The sequence below is a fragment of the Zea mays genome, chromosome 2 (assembly GCF_902167145.1).
Source record: "Zea mays cultivar B73 chromosome 2, Zm-B73-REFERENCE-NAM-5.0, whole genome shotgun sequence".
Taxonomy (NCBI): Eukaryota; Viridiplantae; Streptophyta; class Magnoliopsida; order Poales; family Poaceae; genus Zea; species Zea mays.
In genome coordinates, this window is record NC_050097.1 from 112,379,439 (window position 1) to 112,399,068 (window position 19,630).

The following is a 19,630-nucleotide window of genomic DNA, read 5'->3' on the forward strand; positions in this document are numbered from 1 at the left end:
TGCGTTTTGTGCGGATACGGCTGTATATGGAGCAGAGTAAATTGAATTTTTCCTCTATTTCATTTCTTTTCAAGAGTATAAATATAGATATGAATATAATCAATGTTCTAGGAGTACGTTTCGTGGCGAGATGTAAATAGATTGGACTAAAATGATTTCGGCTTTGATATTTTAGACAGTTCAGACAGAGGAAGATAGATACAATGCCAACAACGTGATAAGCGAAAATAATTGGGACAATTTAGACAGATGGAGACAGACACGATATCAAAATCGTGATAAACGAGGATGATTAAAATTTAGTGATCTTTACATTCACAGCTATCACGTGTTAAAGTCCGCACTCGTGGTCGAGCAGACGATAAACACCCGGGGTGTTACAGGGTCGTGGTGTCGGCGACCGTCGGGAACCACACGAGCAGCAGCCGGCGGCGGCTGCGTACTGGATTGAGATGTGGAATAGAACGTGGATAAGGTTTTTCTTATCCTGTTCTCGGCATACTGGAATAGAACGTGGGGCATCTGTAAGTAAATAAAAAAACTAGCATAGTAAACAGCAAAACTAAGCGTAGTCTAGTTGGTTATGTCATTCATGTTTGAGTCAAAATAGATTCAAGGTTCCAAACCTTAAAATCCTTTTTTACAATTCGTTTTCTTTTCCATAATTCATTTTTTCTTTTCTACAATTCTTTTTTTTCTTTACTACAATTTAGCGATCAATGTTTACTTGTTTTAATTAATTTTTAGTCACTAACATCTACAGGTACGTTCAGGCTATAAGATTTGATAGTGATCCTTGCTCTATAGCGACCCACCGCTAGTCCTCGACGACATCTATAGCGACCAACCATAAGTTGTTAAATTTCTAGACTTTTAGCGACCAACCGACCGTTGTTACAAAAGGATTTAGCGACTGACCGTTGGTCCATAACCTTTAGCAACCAACAGTTGGTACCTAATAAGGGTCGCTAAAGATCAACCGTCGTGTAGTGAGAAAAGATAACCTAAAGTAGTAACTAATTCAACTGTAATCTAAATTATAAATTGACCATAGATCATATTATAATAGATTATAATGGTAAGTAGATTAATAAGACTAACCAACATAAGTTAAATAAAGACCTAATTATAAAAGAATGAGACATGGTATAATAAGTGTTGTTATTGCATAGTACATATTTATACGGAGCTAACACAACTGGAACGGGTCAATTCGAAGTTTAAATGGGGAAGTTATGAATTTCCGTAGATTTTATGTATTTGATATGAGATTAATTAGGAGATCAATTTTATTATTGTTTTCATTGCAAAACAAAGGCAATATGTGATAAACAACATTATTAATGGAATGGACCCATTTGGAGTAAATATGAATTTTATATGAATTAAACAAGTTCTAACCTTTATTTATACATTAAAAATCAATTTCTATTATTAATTATCAAATTTCTCCGGTCTCTGGTCTGCGCTCCAAAAACTGAGAAGTGCAGGGGCGACCTCGCAAAATTCCCGAGACACAGCCAACAGTGCACGGGACGGCGGGTTCTATTTTGTAATTATCCAGTGTCTCTTACGCAATTTTACAGGGCCGAAGGGGTATGAACTAATCTGAGCTGTTCGATCTGGTTTCAACGGCATAGATTAGAAGTTATCTAAACCGAACCGTTATGCAATATGAGCCGCCCAACGAGCGATCAACGACCCAAATTTAAAATAGCAGATCGAATCCTACGCGCCCGATCTAGATCGAACGGCCCCGATCGCATTAGTCCACACAACACCTGGATTCGATCTCGATCGCCAAACGCATATCCTACGGTGGACGCCATCTCTCACCCCAACCACCCGATTAGATTGGACGGTCGGCGATCTTCTTCCAAATCCCCCACACAGGCCGGTACTGTGCGGCGGCGTACCGAAATCTCACGGCGGAGCTCCGCCGGAGCACACCGCACGTGCGCAAACCAAGCCCCATAACCAAATTCCCCAGTGCTATGTGTAGAGAAGCGTAAAGAGAACTCGATGGATGGGTTCTTACCTTGATTCAGGCAATGGACGACCCGCCCCTCGGAGTTTGGCGGACGCGCGGTGGAGTTCGCACCACAGCGACGAATTTCGAGGGCTCTGGCCGCCAATCCACAGCAGGGAGGTCACCGGTTCAATCCCTGACGCACGACGAGACTCACATGCCCAAATTTGTGGTCCCGACGACGACGAGCCCACCGTATCGGACCTGACAACCCTCACCCACTCACACCTTCGCTGCGGCGATCTTCGGTGTGGCCGATGGTCGTGAAAGGGGGAGAAAGGCGAGAGAAGGGCGATGCTGTGAAGTCCAAGAGCCACGACTTTTAACCCCCGAGTGCGGAGGAGGGCGACCCGGTCTTCCCGGCGTCATGGCGCGGCCGTTGCAACAGCTCGTCCGCAAGTTGGGGACGATTCTGATTGGTGGTGCCCAGACGTCGATCACGTCAGAACGAGAGTGAGCGATGCAGGAGGGGCACCCAGATAGGACCCACACACCAGTGTCCCCGTGGTAAAGAGCTAGCGCGGGCGGGAGTAAAGTGGGCTGCATGTGAGAGTAAGCGGAGTTGGGCCAGATTGGGGAGGTTAGGCCCAGTTAGGTTTCTTTTTCTTTTATCTTTTCTGGTATTTTTTCTTCATTTTGAATTTCAAATTCAACACTTCAACTTAAATCCAATTTTGTGACATATTTGTACTCAGACTAAATGTTCCACTTGATCATGCCAAAATATGAAGAATTTGTTTATTTATAAATTTATTTGTATTGTATGATATTTCTTTCTTCCCTCTATTCCTATTTTCATTCTCTTGGTTTTCAAATCTAAATTTCAATTTTGTTATAAGTCTCACCATGGATCAAAATGTACCAAATTCAAATATTAGTGTAAAGAAATATATTCTTATTTATATATTTCATTTTACCTCATTTGTTTATTGCTTTCTTCCCTTTCCTCAAATCCTAGAATTTCCTCTTCTAATTCAAAGTTATCACTTAAAATTCAATTCAAATTTAAACACATGTTTTGAACTTCAACTTTTCAAGTGTCAAAATAATTCCTAATATAAAATCTACTGTTTACAATTATGAAGCAATAGATATATATTTATTTTAATTGATTTATTTGTTTGGTAGATGTTTGAAATATGAGACACACTCATATTACTTTCTTTCTTTTTTCTGAAAAATTGTGTTTTGAAGGTGGGATAAGAAGTATAAGTTACTTTAAAATTAAATATTCATGTAAATAAATGCTTATGGTGCATCATTTAATGAAATGCATATTCATTTAGTTGAATAGGAAACTTTTCTATTACTTCTTTTCTGAAATAATTCTTGGTTTTCTTCAAAATTGAGTCCTCAAATTTCAACACTCAAGTATAATTTGAGATATCTGAATTTGATATTTTATTTCTTCTTTTATTTTATTATTTTTATATTTTTTCTTATACAAATTTTTGGCCTTACAATCAATCAATTCATTTATTTTATCTACCTTAGATCTATCTAATCCTTTAAATAGATCACTATAATCCACTTCATCGTCAGAAGATTCCTCATCACTAGAAGAAGTGTACTTAGGTGTATCTCGTGTACATACCTTCTTCTCCTTAGCCATAAGGCACGTGTGGCGTTCGTTGGGCAAGAGGAAGGACTTGTTGAAGGCTGAAGCAGCTAGTCCTTCATCATCGAAGTTGGATGAAGAACAGTCGGAGTCCCATTCTTTTCCAATGTGCGCCTCGCCCTTTGCCTTCCTATAGTTCTTCTTCCTTTCCTTATTCCCTTTCTTTTCTTATGCCTGGTCATTTTCATTATCGGGACATTGTGCTATAAAATGACCAGACTTACCACACTTGAAGCAGGAGCGCTTTCCCTTAGACTTGCTCTTGTTGGGATATTCCTTGCGTCCCTTTAAAGCGGTCTTGAAACGCTTGATTATAAGCGACATTTCGTCCTCGTTGAGTCCGGCAGCCTCCACTTGTGCTACCTTGCTAGTTAGCGCCCCCTTGCTACTTGTTGCTTTGAGAGCAATGAGCTACGACTCGTAGAGAGGAAGCGATCCGTTTGCAGCATCGTCCACGTATCTTGCTTCCTTCACCATCATGCGCTCGCTTACAAATTTTCCGAGAATTTCCTCAGGCGTGATCTTGGTGTACCTAGGATTCTCACGGATAAGATTAATAATATGAGGATCAATAATGGTAAAAGACCTTAGCATGAGTCGAACGACGTCATGATCTGTCCATCTTGTACTCCCATAGCTTCGAATCTTGTTGACCAGAGTCTTGAGCCTGTTATAAGTTTGAGTTGGCTCCTCTCCCCTTATCATGGCGAACCTGCCGAGCTTGCCTTCCACCAGTTCCATCTTGGTAATCATGGTGGCATCATTACCCTCGTGAGAGATCTTGAGGGTATCCTATATTTGCTTGGCATTCTCCAAGCCGCTCACTTTATTATATTCATCCCTGCATAGAGATGCTAGCAGAACAGTAGTAGCTTGGGCATTTTTATGTATTTGCTCATTAATAAATACAGGATTGTAAGTTCTACCAAATGCATTCCATTTTCAACAATTTCCCAAATACTAGGATGGAGAGAAAATAAGTGACTGTGCATTTTATGACTCCAAAATGAATAGTCCTCTCCATCTAAGTGTGAGCGTTTTCTAAGTGGAATAGATAGTAAATGTGAATTTGAATTATAAGGGATGTGAGAATAATCAAAAGAATAGTTTTGATTAACCGTTTTCTTTTTTGACGAAGAGTCTTCGTCGTCGTCATCCCTTGGTGAAGAGGAGGAGTCGTCGCTATCGTACTAGATGATCTTCTTTGTGCGCCTCTTCTTCTTCCCATCCCTCTTCTTGTGACTTGAGCCTAAGTCAGTGGGCTTGTCGCCTTTTGGCTCATCGACGTAGAGGGTCTCCTTCTCCTTGTCGTTGATCACCATCCCCTTACCTTTAGGATCCATCTCTTCGGGCAGTTAGTCCCTAAATGAAGAGTACGACTCCGATACCAATTGAGAGCACCTAGAGGGGGGTGAATAGGTGATCCTGTAAAAATCAACACTAAATGGCACAAACTTGGTTTATGAAATGTTAGTGGAATCAAAACCAAGGTGCTATGTCTAGAGAGGAAGAGATGACTTCTTCACTTAATTGCTCTTCACAAGGTGAGTATTAAACTTAGAGCAATTATCAAGTCAGTAGAAGCAGAGAGAATCACACACCAATGACAATAGATGACACATCGATTTTATCCTGTGGTTCAGCCAAGTAGAACACTTGCCTACTTCCACGTTGTGGCATCCCAATGGACGAGGGTTGCACTCAACCCCTTTCAAGCGATCCAATGATCCACTTGAATACCACGATTTTCTTCCTTATAGCAGATGTTCCCTTTGTGAGGAATCTCCACAAGTTGGAACCTCTCACCCTTACAATATTGATCACAATGAAAACCACAAGAGTAAGGGAGGGAATAGAAACACAAGTAAGAGCTAGAGTCACAATAGCGACACACATGCAAGTCAAGAAACGAGCACACAAACACAGCGCAGCGAGTTCACAACTCAACAAGTGCTCAAATCTCAAACACAATGATCCGGATGTGTGCTTGCGGAGTCTAGGTGTCTTAGGATGTTCAATGGAGGCTTGGTGTGCTGCTTCATGCGCCTAGGGGTCCCTTTTATAGCCTAACGGGCCTAGGAGCCGTTGGAGCTTCATTTGGAAGCTCCTAGCCTTCCTTGTCTGCGGGTGCACCGGACTGTCCGGTGCACTACCAAACAGTGAACAGTAACGAATCTGATTGACAGTTTCCTTCTCTAGAAGAGCTAGCCGTTGGTGCACTGGACAGATTACTATTCACTAGCATGTGCACTGGTCAGGTTACTATTCACTGACCTGTGCACCGGACATGCTACTATTCACGGTCCTATGCACCAGATAGATTACTATTCACTGGCTCGTGCACCGAACATGTTACTATTCACTGTCCTGTGCACCGGGCATGTTACTATTCACTGTCATGTGCACCAGCCAACAGCACACTAAGTGCTTTTTCGTCCATTCTTTCTCCATTTGACTTCATTTAGTTCCTATCACTTAGACAAGCATGTTTAGCAAATAAAACAATTGATTGTCTAGAACTTACCTTTATTCTTGATCCATCTAGATATACCTTTGCTTAACATTTGTTAGTTCTCACATAGTGTGTTGTGCATCTAATCATCAAAACAATATAGAAATAGCCCAAGGGCACATTTCTCGTTCACTACTTGATTTTAGGAATCTAACAAATTTGGTCTCATGATTTTACCAATTTTCTACTATTTCTAATGAATTTCCTAAACTAATAGTAAAAAGAAAAAGGAAAAACATTGAACAGGGTTGGGCTGAAACCGGTCTGGGTCGGCCCACGGATGGCGAAAACGCGCTCGAGTACGCACCCGCGCGAGACTTTTGCACGGAGCCCTTTTTGTATTCAAATAACCAAAGACCAATCCAAAGCATTGTTTTCTGAGTCACTGACGTTTACAAAGAAACCGTCCCTTTTCTTTCTCCTTCACACGACTGGGTCCCTGGCCACGGACGGCGGCGCAATCGCTTCGATGAACTTGTGCAGGCCACCATACCCCATAATCCAAGCTCAAAGTAGCTCTTACACCTAATTCAACTCGTGGCGCTACTCTAAGGATAAAAAATCGGGTATGAACTCTATTCCGGAGCTCGGTCCATGAGCACCAGCGGAACCGAAACCATTACGAGTTCGTTCCCAGTGACACAACACGGTAGCGTTCGAACCGAAAGTACGATGGGCTTTAGTAACTCACCAGGACTCAAGGACGACGGCCAGGAAGACGGGCAAAAGGACAAAGCAGTGGGTTGACGGGGAGAGTGTCCGCGACGGCATTCCATGGTGGCGACACGGCATCCAGGGATCCTGCTATGGTAGAGTTCAACCGGGCGGGTCGATGAGTTCAACTCACAGGCTCGATCGCGGTTACATTAGAGAGCTCTGGCCACGGCAAGATGCCTCATGGCGGCGAGGGTGATCGATTTGGGGGAAATTCTGAATTCTCTGGCTATGGTGGGTGGATTGAGGTGAGCAGTGGTGCACTGAGCACGTAACAAGAGGGCAGAATAGAGAGGGCACTCAATTTATAGAGGCCAGCTACGGGTGCTATGAATTTTGGACGAAGATGGGTTCACGATGGTGAAGAGGTGAGTCACCAGAGCTTGTCTACCGTGCCGCTCAATGGGGTAAGGGCTCGAAGCAGTAATTGGTTGTCCACCACGACTTACTATGACATGGTACGATGGCGTATGGCGTGGCACGATCAGAGTAAATGGCGGTCATGACGGCGGTGGTCGTGCGACCATGTCGCCGGCAAGTGGGTACGGCCAGACTGGCTCAATCCACTCCCCCTCACATCTTTTCATCCTCGCGGTAACATCTCACCCAAATTGAGCACGAATCATTGCGGCCAACCGAATCACCACGCGGAGAACGCCGATGGCAAGGTTCCCTGAACCTGCGATCTTTTTCAGTCTACTATACCATACTGACTCCATTAAGTGCACCTAACAGAGCAACTTGAGGGGCATTTTTCTTCGATTTTCATACAGCGAACTACCAATTCGACCATAGAAAAGTTGTTCCCTATACACTAGCTACAACTTTGTCATAAGGATCTTGATTAGTTACTCACTAGATCAAGCATAATCCAGCTCCAAAGTCGATCAAAAACCACTGACAATCTGTTTTCAGTGTAAGGCCCGATTGAGAGCCCAACTTCTAGGGCAATTTACCCCAATTTCTATACAGTTCTTGGGCTAAGTCACTTAATAAAATTTGTACTATTATAGTAGCTCTACAACTTTTCTATAATGACTTATAGCAAACCATTCAGGGATCAAAAGATACAGAAGTCCAAAGTTGGCTCACTCATTGTTTTTCAGATTTTAGCATTAGGGTGACCCAAACACTTTTGCAAATTACTACAAGTTCCACCACAAAACTTGGAAATCCCCAAACATGAAAGTTGCTTAACTTCTGTTACTCTATCACTTTGATGTATACACCTTTGACTAAAAGTGCATAGAACTTGAAATCACCCAATAGGGCACTATTTAGGGTTTAAAGATTCCAAATTAGGGTTTTGAGTGTTCTAGGGTATATGTGGCACTTAAGCTCTCTAAGATAATATTTCTTTAGCATTTCTACCAACTTGTCCAGATCATCCTTTAGTGCTCATTTAACAAGGCCACATGCCCCAAATCCTTGAAAAGAGACATTGCCAACCTAGGTCAATAATCCCTTTTACCAAGTCAGATCATCACACAAGCATCACATCACATGTTTGTTTTGAAATTTTAGCCTAGTGGATGCATTCTAGGTGTATCATACATAATGTAATTCTAATGAATATGATGTCATGCCAAAGTTTTAGTTATTGTAACACCTGGGTGTTACAGAGAGCATGTAACACCAGCTGAGGTCGAACCCCGACTCAGGCCAATTGCTCCATTGATAGGGTTTAGTAGACACCCTTTTCTTTCTGCGTGAGCATGTATTACCAACTCAAGTCAAACTCCAACTTAAGCCGATTTCTTTGTTGGTAGCACACATTGATATAGCAATGTAGTGTAAAAGAATAAAACTAAGTGCTTAAATAGATGAGAACAACACTTTATTGAATATGATTTTTAGAGTACAAATGATGGCCCACCATCTAGAATTCATGTCACTCTATTGTCAGAATTTTCGAAGATACTTGATGTTCTAGAAGTTACCAACTAGAGTTCCATCCATTTGGGATAGCATGTAGGATCCTGGCCGGTTGACTTCTATAACAATGTATGGCCCTTCCTAAGGTGGTGATAACTTGTGTTGCCCTTCTCTCGACTGTATCCTCCGAAGTACCAAATCCCTAACTGAAAAGGTTCTATAGCGCACCTTTCTATCGTGGTAACACCATAGGGACTACTGATATCGTGTTGACTGAATAACAGTATTGAGCCATTCTTCTTCCAATGTATCGATCTCCTCAAGCTAAGTTGCTTTTGGTATGTCCTTGAACATCACCCTAGGTGCCCCCAAACACCAAGCCCATATGCAGCACTCCTTCTGAGCCATACACCATGAAGAAAGGGTTATATATTGCCTTGGTATGCTCGGCTGGGTTGGGTTTGAAGGCTCCAGACGACATAAGGGATCTCCCTTATCCACTTCCCAGCGGGCTTCTCACTCTTATCAAATACCATTTTCTTCAATGCATCCAGGATCATCCTATTTGCTTGCTATACTTAACTATTTGCCCTTGGATGAGCCACCAGAGCATCTTTGACAAGGAGTCACTTCTGCTCATAGAAATCAAAGAAGATTGTCCCTGTGAGGTTACACCCTAGGATGGTGATAATGCTATTTGGCACTCCAAACCAGAATATGATCTCTTGGAAGAACTCGACTGCCTTGGCTGCTATTAGCGATGCAATTGGCTTGTATTTGATCCACTTTGTGAACTTGTCGATGGACACCATCACATGTGTGTCTCCTCACCGAGCTTTGTTGAATGGCTTGATCATGTCCAGCCCCCAGCATACAAAGGGCCAGGAAACTAGAAAGGTCTCCAGTTGCTGAGCCGGCAAGTATTATAGCTTGGCTAGGAATTGACATGCCTCACACCTGTGAACTAAGTTGGCTACATCCTTCCATTGTGGGCCAGTAGAACCTAGCTCTAAAAGCTTTCCCAACTAGTGTCTTGGATGCTGCATGAACCCCACACTGTCTGGAATGGATCTCCTCCATGAGGTGTTTGCCCATGGCCACGTTGATACACCTCATGAAAACTCCAGCAGCTCCGCGCTTGTACAGGTCATTGCCAATAATAGTGTAGTTAGCAGACTGTCGGGCAAGTAGTTTGGTGGCTGCCTTATCATCGAGCTCTTCTTCATTCTTGATATATCTGATGACAAGAGTTCTCCAGTCGTTCGTGTCTAGTTCTATGACCAGTATAATGTTTCTTGCTGCCTTGCACTCTTCTTCTAACTCTTGTGAGATACATGGGCAGCGTACCTCCTGCACAAAACATCTAGAGGAGCCTAAGAAACATTGAAGATCGAGTAGGTCCACCCTCATGCTCGATCGATTGTGAGCCGAGTCAATGTGAGATACATGAGTCCGAGCGTGTTTCTGCGAAGTGGTCCCTGTTTCCCAGCCCCGAACAGAACATGATGGCTTGGTCGACCAGTCAACTTGGTCATCATGTTCTGTTTATTTGGTTTCTAAGGTGAAGATAGGACACATGGGGAGGAGAGCTCGTATCTGGTTCCATAGTCCTTAGCCTGGCCGATGCGCAGTAGAGGAAGAAGAGCTCACATCTAGTAGCTCTCATTGTTCTTCTTAACGAGTACAAGATTAGTGACCCACACTAGGTGGTGTATTTTTCTTACAGATCATGTTTCGAGGTACTTCTTGCGACCCACTCGCCAATGGCTCCACGCTCATTTCTCGTCGACTGCCTAGGCCATTAGCCAGATGTTGAGGGAGAGCATGGGGCAATCGGTGGACCGCTTTCTTTGCTTGTTGGAGAATGTCGTCCCGACGCGAGAGCGCTTGGATGTTTCGGTCATGTTGGTTAGGGCGCCCTTCGTGTTCTTGGTAGGCTTAGAGGCACCAGAGGTGGCCTCGGGAGTGTTCGGGGTGCCCTAGGGGCAGTCTTCTAAAGCTCGACCCACTCCCTTGTTGCAACCAGTGTTGAGGCAAGGTCACAGTTGGCTTGCTCGCAAGTGTAGGCGACCCTAAAAGAAGAGGTTGTTGTGATGATTTCGCGGGGACCAGGCATCTTCAGCTTTAGATACATGTAATTGGAACTCTGACCACCGGAGATACTACGGAACGGTGGGTTCCACTACGTGCACTTGATGGTAGGCCGCCTTAAGGCGGTGCTTGTCGTCATGAGCTTTAGTTCTGCCAAAGATCATGAGGCATCCGGTTGTCTCGGATAAGTCTTCGGTGGGGGGCCTCTTGTTCCATTAGTTTGGTGGGCTCCTCTGGCTTTGCCTTCTTGCTTGGTGGCTTGGAGATGAATCGCTTCAAGAGCTCACATTCACGAAGCTTGTGGCGGACGGAAAAGTTGAGGTTTTGGCACGACGAGACCATTAGCTTCTGGAAATGGTTGCCACCATTTTTCACAGGCGGCCTGCGAAAGGGAAATGTGCCCTTAAGCCATTTCTAGTTATTTTGGTGATTAAATGCTCAACACACCACTTTAAACTAACACTCTTGATGTGAGCATGAGCACTGGTTTAGAAAAAGCAAATTGATGATGAGAAGTTCAAATGAGTTGGATTGCAAGATAAAAAAGTGCAACTTCGGGTAAAACTACAAAACAGAAGGTTTAAGTACTTGAATAGGTTGCACTTACATTATACTATGTTTCTTGCACCTTTGTTTGGCTAATAACTCCTTTATGCAAGAAAAGTGGCATTCAGACTTAGTGGAGGGCATATTGGAAATCCTTTTGAAAGAAGTGAAAAGGGTATGGTTCATGCACTTAGTCAATTATTTTATGTGCTAACAATGTTTATCTGTAACGCCCTGAATTTGGGGGTAGAATTTTTTCTTCTTTTCTCTCACCAAATTCAGGCATTACTCTTTCCTTTTTCCCTTTTCTTCTCGCTAAGCCTTGATCTCTTCTAAAAGTTATAGCGAGAATTAGCTCGACACCTTGTGTAACCAAAACCAAGAGCTATTTTTGTTTGTTGCATCATGCCGGATTATGCACTCTTTTGTTTGTGGTTGAGTGAAGTGGAGAATTAGGCATATAAGAAAATGTGGAAAATAGAAAAAGAAAAGTCTTTTCTTTTTCTCTCTCCCCACCTTCTCCCCTTTTGACCCAGCCGCCCCCTTCCCCTTGGCCCATGCGGCCCAGCCGCCCCCCTCCCCTTCCCGCGTGGGCCCCGCGGCGGCCCAGCCGCGCGCCCCCTCCCCCCCTTTGGGCCCAGCCGGCCCAACCGCCCCTCCTCCCCTTTTCTTTTTTCCAAAAATCCTCCCCGCGGGCCCCGCCCGTCATCCCCCTCTCTCTCTCCCTCACCCTAACCCTAACCCTAGCCGCCGCCGCCCCTCCCCCGCGCCGCCGCCGCCCCTCCCCAGCGCCGTCGCCGCCGTCCTCCCCTCCGGTGAGGTCCTCCCTCCCCCTCCCTCCTCCCTCCCCTCCCTCCGGCGCCCTCCCCTCGCCCCGTCGCGCCCGGCCCCGCCCTCGTCGGGCTCGGCCCCGGCCCCAGCGAGTTCGGCCACCCCGGCGAGCTCGGCCCCGACCCCGACCTCGCCCGCCCGGCCGCTCGGCTCGGCCGCCCCGGCGCACCCGTCCCGCGTCGGCGTCCCCCGCCCCCAACCTCGGCCGGCCCCGCGCCCGCCCTCCCCGCGCCGCTCGGCCCCGGCTCGGCCGCCCCCCGGCCGGCCCGTCCGCTCCGCCCTCGGCCGCTTTGGCCGGCCCCGCGCCGCTCTCCGGCGAGCCCCGCCACCGTCCCCGCTCCGGCGAGCCCGCCCCTTCCCCGCCCTCGCCGTGCTCGGCCGCCCCCGGCCTCGGCTGCCAAGCCCCGCTCGGCCCCGCCCTCGGCCGCTCCGGCGAGCCCCGCGCCCGGCCGCACCCGCCCTCCCCGCGCCGCTCGGCCCCGGCTCAGCCGCCCCCCGGCGGGCCCGTCTGCTCTGCCCTCGGCCGCTCCGGCGAGCCCCGCCCTCGCCCCGCCGCGCCCGGCCTCGTCCCGCGCCCGCTCGGCCCGGCTCCATGGCCGCCCCGGCGACCCGCGCCGCCCCGTGCCCGGCCGCCCCCGGCGAGCCGCGCTCGGCCCCGCCCCCAGCCGCCCTCCCCGCGCTCGCTCGGTCCCGCTCGGCCGGCGCGCCGCCCCGGGCTCGCGCCCGCCCCCGCGCCTGGCCTCGCCCGGCCGTGTCCTTGCCCGGCCGCGTCCTCGCTCGCCTGTGCTCGCTTGCCCCGGCGCGCTTGCCCGCTCGCCCCGGCGTGGCCTCGAGCTCGGCCCAGCGTGCCTTTAGCGCGCGACTTTGAGCTCGGCTAGCGCTCGGCCCCGACGTGCGCATGGCTAGTTCGTGGCGTGTGCGTGCGGCCTCGCGCGCGTGCTCGCGTAGTGCGCGTGCCTTGGCACGACCCGTCGTACCCCGTCTACTCCCCCTCGTGTCCTAGGTGCGCTAATCACGTGTTTATATTAATAAGATAGGAGTCTCAATTTGGAAATTGGTTACGTTAGTTAATTTGTATAGCTAATCATCTATCCCATTCAATGATAATCTACTAAAAGTGGTCACGTTTACATTAGTGCATGTAGCTAATTCTTTTGTTAGAACCAATTGGAACTAGATCACGTGACGTTTAGTCATTTGTTTACCCGTAGTGCATCTCGGGCATAAGCTTTAACTCTCGCGATACCTTTCCCCATTTCTTTTTAACCATGGTAAGTTCATTATCGTATGTGATATTCTATGCATATTTACTTCATTTGTTCTCTTGTATGGTGTACTGTTTGTTCCCTAATTTGAATGGATGGATGTATGTATGCTTGCAATCGCATAGAGAACGATCCGGTTGAAGAGCCCGAGGAACTCGCAGGAGAAGCCCCTGAGCACAGTCGGTTGGTGGAGGCAAGTGTCCCTTGACCTATCTCTGTCCTATTCATTCTTTAATTCACCTCCCGCTTTACACATTTATGCCTAAGGATTGACTAGCTTTGTTATCCATGTCCTTGTTTACCTATTTGGGTTGGATTATTATTGCTTAGCTTTATGCTATTGCTTAACTCTAATCAATGAACATGATGAGATTATCTATGATACGCTGTTTTCCCCTCTCTTATGATGATGTTATACTTGTGGTCTTCAAGGGGGCTCGAGCGGTTTCTCGAGTGCCTCTCCATAAGGACCTGTTCTATGGATGACCGCCCGGGAAAACAGTGCAACCATGAGGGTGGAATGGGATGCCCTTAGCTGAATAATTAGAGGATCCGGGGTGTAGTTCACTTAGCCGTCGTGCCGTCAATGGGGCTCAGTGTATGCGGCTCGCTCTGCCATGTTTGGGTTCGCCCCTTGGGGAGGAGTGCGGTGCATTTAGGAAACCTAACGGGTGGCTACAGCCCCGGGGAATCTTTGTAAAGGCTATGTAGTGATGCCCTGCTAGGCCACCTAGGTAGTGGTCAATGGGGAGTAGCTCTCTCCGGGCAGAATGGGAATCACGGCTTGTGGGTAAAGTGCACAACCTCTGCAGAGTGTTTGAAAACTGATATATCAGCCGTGCTCGCGGTTATGAGCGGCCAAGGGAGCTCCAGTGATTAGTGGTACTTGATCAGAGACATTATGGTACAGGTGGCTATGAGATCGATGGTTCTGGTTATGACTATGGTGCTGGTAAGTGGTATTCTTTCCATTTGGAAAGGGTACATCGGGCTAATAACTTGGGTTAATGCTAAATCCTGACTTTCTATTAGTAAATAATAATCTAACCAACTAAAAGCAACTGCTTGACTTATCCCCACATAAAGCTAGTCCACTACAGCCAAACAGGATACTTGTTGAGTATGTTGATGTGTACTCACCCTTGCTCTACACACCAAACCCCCCCCCATCCCCAGGTTGTCAGCACTGCAACCACTGCTCAGGAGAAGATGAAGCTGTGGAAGGAGACTTCCAGGAGTTCCAAGACTACGACGAGTTCTAGGCGTGGGTTGGCGGCAACCCCCAGTCGGCTGCCTGTGAAGGCCGCGTTTATCTACGTTTCTTTTCCGCACTTTGATTTATTGTAAGGACTATATGGACGTCTCAGACGTATGATGTAATAGACTATTATTTCCCTTTTAATACTATTTGAGCACTGTGTGATGATGTCCATGTTATGTAACTGCTGTGTACGTGAATAACTGATCCTGGCACGTACATGGTTCGCATTCGGTTTGCCTTCTAAAACCGGGTGTGACATAAGTGGTATCAAAGCCGTGCTGACTGTAGGATCGCTATCCTAGAATAGAATGGTCGTTCTAAGGACTATAGACCTCTATCCCTGCCTTGACTTTGATATCCCTTCAAAAGTTGGTCATACCGACCAAACCTATGTTTTACTATATATTATACCTTGCTGAAAATTGTGTTTTATTCTGATCCTTCATTTACTTATGGTTTATTACTTGCTGGTCATATTAATTCTGTTCTCACTCTTTTGCTTGCGGTCTCTTTTGTAGATGGCTCGACTTAGACACACTGCACGAAAGTCCGTCATCCCCTTCTTACCCTCCCGCCTTGCTGAGCGTCCGCTTCGCCGTCCCGTGGCCGGACAGTCCAGCCACTTGGAGAGACTGCACCACCGCCTGCATGAGGAGCAGGAACGTCGACGACAGGAGTAGCAGGGCTCTTCTTTCTCGCTCCAATAGGAGATAGAGTCCGTGAGGAGCTGCTCCCCTGTGCTTCCCCTGGAGGCGCCCCCTGCACCACCACTGGGCGCCCCAGCCTCTGGAGTAGCTGCTGGAGGAGACCTAGACGACGGAGGTGATGACGACAGCTCGAGCCACGACACCGACTTCTCTGCTGACCAGGAGCCGGAAGGATGGGTTGCTCGACCCATCACTCGCGACGCTGCTCGCGGGTGTCACTTCCATGATGCGCTCGACACCCTGCTACGTCGGACACTTAACCGGCGTACTTGGTCCATCGAGTATCGCTGTGTGGTCTACCAGCATAGTCGCGGGGTCTACACGGACCGCTGGGAGGCAACCTGCTTGGTGCGCCGTCCGGAGAACAGTCTCCAAGGTGCTGAGGTCTGCTCAGAGCACTGTTCTATCTCTGAGCGGGACTCAGCTGAGGCGGCCATGCAAGATGCTGCACGGCGTGCGCTTTCGCACTACTGCTCGGTTCTCGGTGGGGTAGCTGACGGTCTCGACCTAAAGTATTACCCCCGCCGTCCATCTGGCAGCACAGGAGGCGTGATTGTCTCACCTGTTGGTGAGGACACTCCTAGATTGAGCAGCACAGTCAACCTAGCCGCCGTGCTAAACACGGAGCTGGACCATGCATTAGACGAGCTGAGTAGGGCTCGTGCTGAGATCGCCCTGCTGTGGGCTGAGCGCGCGGAACGTCGTCACCTGGATGATGGTTCCCCCGCTCCCGTCGGGACTCAGCACCCGTACCGCTCACCTCGGCGTGGACACCAGCCTTATGGCAACCCCGACTGCAAGACCAAGATAAATCTAGAACCATAGATCGTTAGAGTTGGATCTTGTAATTAATACAAAATACATACATAGAAGCTACGGTCTTAGCGTTAGTCTCGCTCTTAGTTAGTCTTAGTTAGACAGGGTAGTTTGCTATATCCTGTGCATTTATGTTTGTCATGATGAACTATGTTTGGTTTGGATCTTTGTAATGACCGTCACCAGAGTGTGGGTATCCCCTGCATTATGGTTTACCTGTTATATGTTAATGGAGTTAGCTATATAGTTGGGAAACCTTTTATTCCACTTTCCTCTTTATCTGAGAAGCTGTGTGGTCTATGTTGGAGATCAGTGAAGATGCTCATCTGTTCAGTGCTGTTGAAGGATTCTATACTCTTTTCTTATGCTGGAAGATTTGCCAGATCAGTTCTGATGTGTGGTTGTATTCTGCAGATGTAAGAGAACAGGCGCAGAGGAGGAAGGCGTGCTCAGCAGGAGCGAGCCGCTAAGCAGGATGAGGTGCCCCAGCAACAGCACCTGCCGCCCCCGCCCCCGATGTCCATTGAGCAGATGTTTCTGATGCAGACTCAGGCAGTCCAGGCCATCGGTCAGACTTTGGCCGCCATTCAGCAGCAGCAACAGTAGCAGGCCCCACCTCAGCCTCAGATGCCCAGAGACAAGCGTGCTGAATTCATGAGAGGTCATCCACCAACGTTTGCTCATTCTTCTGACCCCATGGATGCTGAAGACTGGCTGCGCACTGTGGAGCGGGAGTTGCATACCGCTCAGTGCGATGATAGGGAGAAACTCATGTATGGTCCCCGTCTGTTGAGAGGAGCAGCCCAATCATGGTGGGAATCTTACCTCGCCACCCATGCCCACCCTGACGCCATCACCTGGGAAGAGTTTAGAGGTAGCTTTCGTCAGTACCATGTTCCTGCAGGTCTGATGGCAGTGAAGAAGGAGGAGTTCCTGGCCCTCAAGCAAGGGCCATTGTCTGTCAGTGAGTACCGGGATAGGTTTTTGTAGTTGTCTCGCTATGCTCCTAAAGATGTCAACACCGACACCAAGCGACAGTACCGTTTCCTGAGAGGCTTGGTTGACCCTCTGCACTACCAACTGATGAATCATACCTTCCTGACATTCCAGCACCTGATTGACAGAGCAATCATGACAGAGAGGAAGCGTAAGGAGATGGAGGATCGTAAGCATAAGATCAGTGGACCCCAGCCTGGAAGCAGCAACCGTCCTCGTTTCTCAGGCAATCAACCTCAGCAGTTCAGGCAGAACCAGCGTCCACCTCAGCAGCATCAACAGTTCCAAAGGCAGTATCCTCAGCATCAGTACCAGAACCGTCAGAGCAATCAATCAGGAGGTCAGTTTCAGAGGCAGAATCAGCAAGCACCTCGCCTTCCTGCCCCAGCAACCCAGCAGAACAGTCAGGCAGCACCAGCTCAGGTTGGAAACATAGCATGTTTCCACTGTGGAGAGCAAGGCCACTGGGTGATGCAATGTCCGAAGAAGGCAGCCCAGCAGCAGTCAGGCCCCAATGCCCCAGCAAAGCAGAATGTGCCTCAGCCTGGAGCAGGCAATCGCTCTCAGCCACGCTACAATCATGGGAGACTGAACCACTTGGAGGCTGAAGCAGTTCAGGAGACCCCTGGCATGATAGTAGGTATGTTCCCAGTCGACTTCCATATTGCAGAAGTGTTATTTGATACTGGAGCAACGCATTCTTTCATTACTGCATCATGGGTAGGAGCACATAATATTCCAATTACTACCATGTCAACCCCCATTCAAATTGACTCAGCCGGTGGTAGAATTCGAGCCGATAGCATTTGTTTGAATGTAAGTGTGGAAATAAGGGGGATAGCGTTTCCCGCTAACCTCATAGTAATGGGTACTCAGGGAATAGATGTCATCCTAGGGATGAATTGGTTAGATAAGTATCAGGCAGTTATCAGTTGTGATAAGAGGACAATCAAGTTGGTGACCCCACTAGGAGAGGAAGTGGTGACCGAGTTAGTCCCGCCTGAGCCAAAGAAAGGAAGTTGTTATCAGATGGTTGTCGGTAGCAGTGAAGCAGACCCAATCGAGAGTATCAAGATTGTGTCTGAGTTCCCAGATGTGTTTCCAAAGGACTTACCAGGTATGCCACCAGAGCGGAAAGTTGAGTTTGCCATAGAGCTTCTTCCTGGAACCGCCCCTATCTTTAAGAGAGCTTACAGAATATCTGGACCAGAGTTGGTTGAACTTAAGGAGCAGATTGATGAGCTGTCAGAGAAAGGTTACATTTGGCCAAGCACCTCGCCTTGGGCCGCTCCTGTCTTGTTTGTGGAAAAGAAAGATGGCACCAAAAGGATGTGTATCGATTATTGAGCTTTCAATGAAGTCACGATCAAGAACAAGTATCCCTTGCCCAGAATAGAAGATCTATTTGACCAGTTGAGAGGAGCCAGTGTGTTCTCCAAGATTGATCTGAGGTCAGGTTATCATCAGCTCAGAATCCGACCTTCGGACATTCCGAAGACGGCATTCATTTCCAAGTATGGGTTGTATGAGTTCACAGTGATGTCTTTTGGTTTGACCAATGCACCCGCGTTCTTCATGAACTTAATGAACAGTGTATTCATGGATTATCTCGATAAGTTTGTGGTGGTATTCATTAATGACATTCTGATTTATTCTCAAAGCGAAGAAGAGCATGCAGATCATTTGAAGATGGTATTGTAGAGATTGCGGGAGCACCGGTTGTATGCAAAGTTGAGCAAATGTGAATTCTGGATCAATGAAGTCCTGTTCTTGGGTCACATAATTAACAAAGAAGGATTGGCTGTGGATCCAAAGAAAGTGGCAGACATTCTGAACTGGAAAGCGCCAACAGATGCCCGAGGAATCAAGAGCTTCATTGGAATGGCCGGATATTATCGGCGATTCATTGAAGGGTTTTCGAAGATTGTGAAACCAATGACAGTGTTGCTAGGCAACAAAGTTGAGTTCAAGTGGACCCAGAAATGCCAAGAGGCCTTTGAAGCGCTGAAAGAGAAGTTGACAACATCGCCTGTCCTAGTCTTGCCTGATGTGCACAAGCCCTTCTCGGTGTATTGTGATGCTTGTTACACAGGTTTGGGATGTGTGTTGATGCAAGAGGGAAGAGTTGTGGCTTACTCGTCCCGACAGTTGAAGGTTCATGAGAAGAATTACCCAATCCATGACTTAGAGTTGGCAGCAGTGGTTCACGCACTGAAGACATGGAGGCACTACCTGTATGGACAGAAATGCGATGTTTACACAGACCACAAGAGTCTGAAGTACATATTCACTCAGTCAGAGTTGAATATGAGGCAGCGAAGATGGTTAGAGTTGATCAAAGATTATGAGTTGGAGATTCATTACCATCC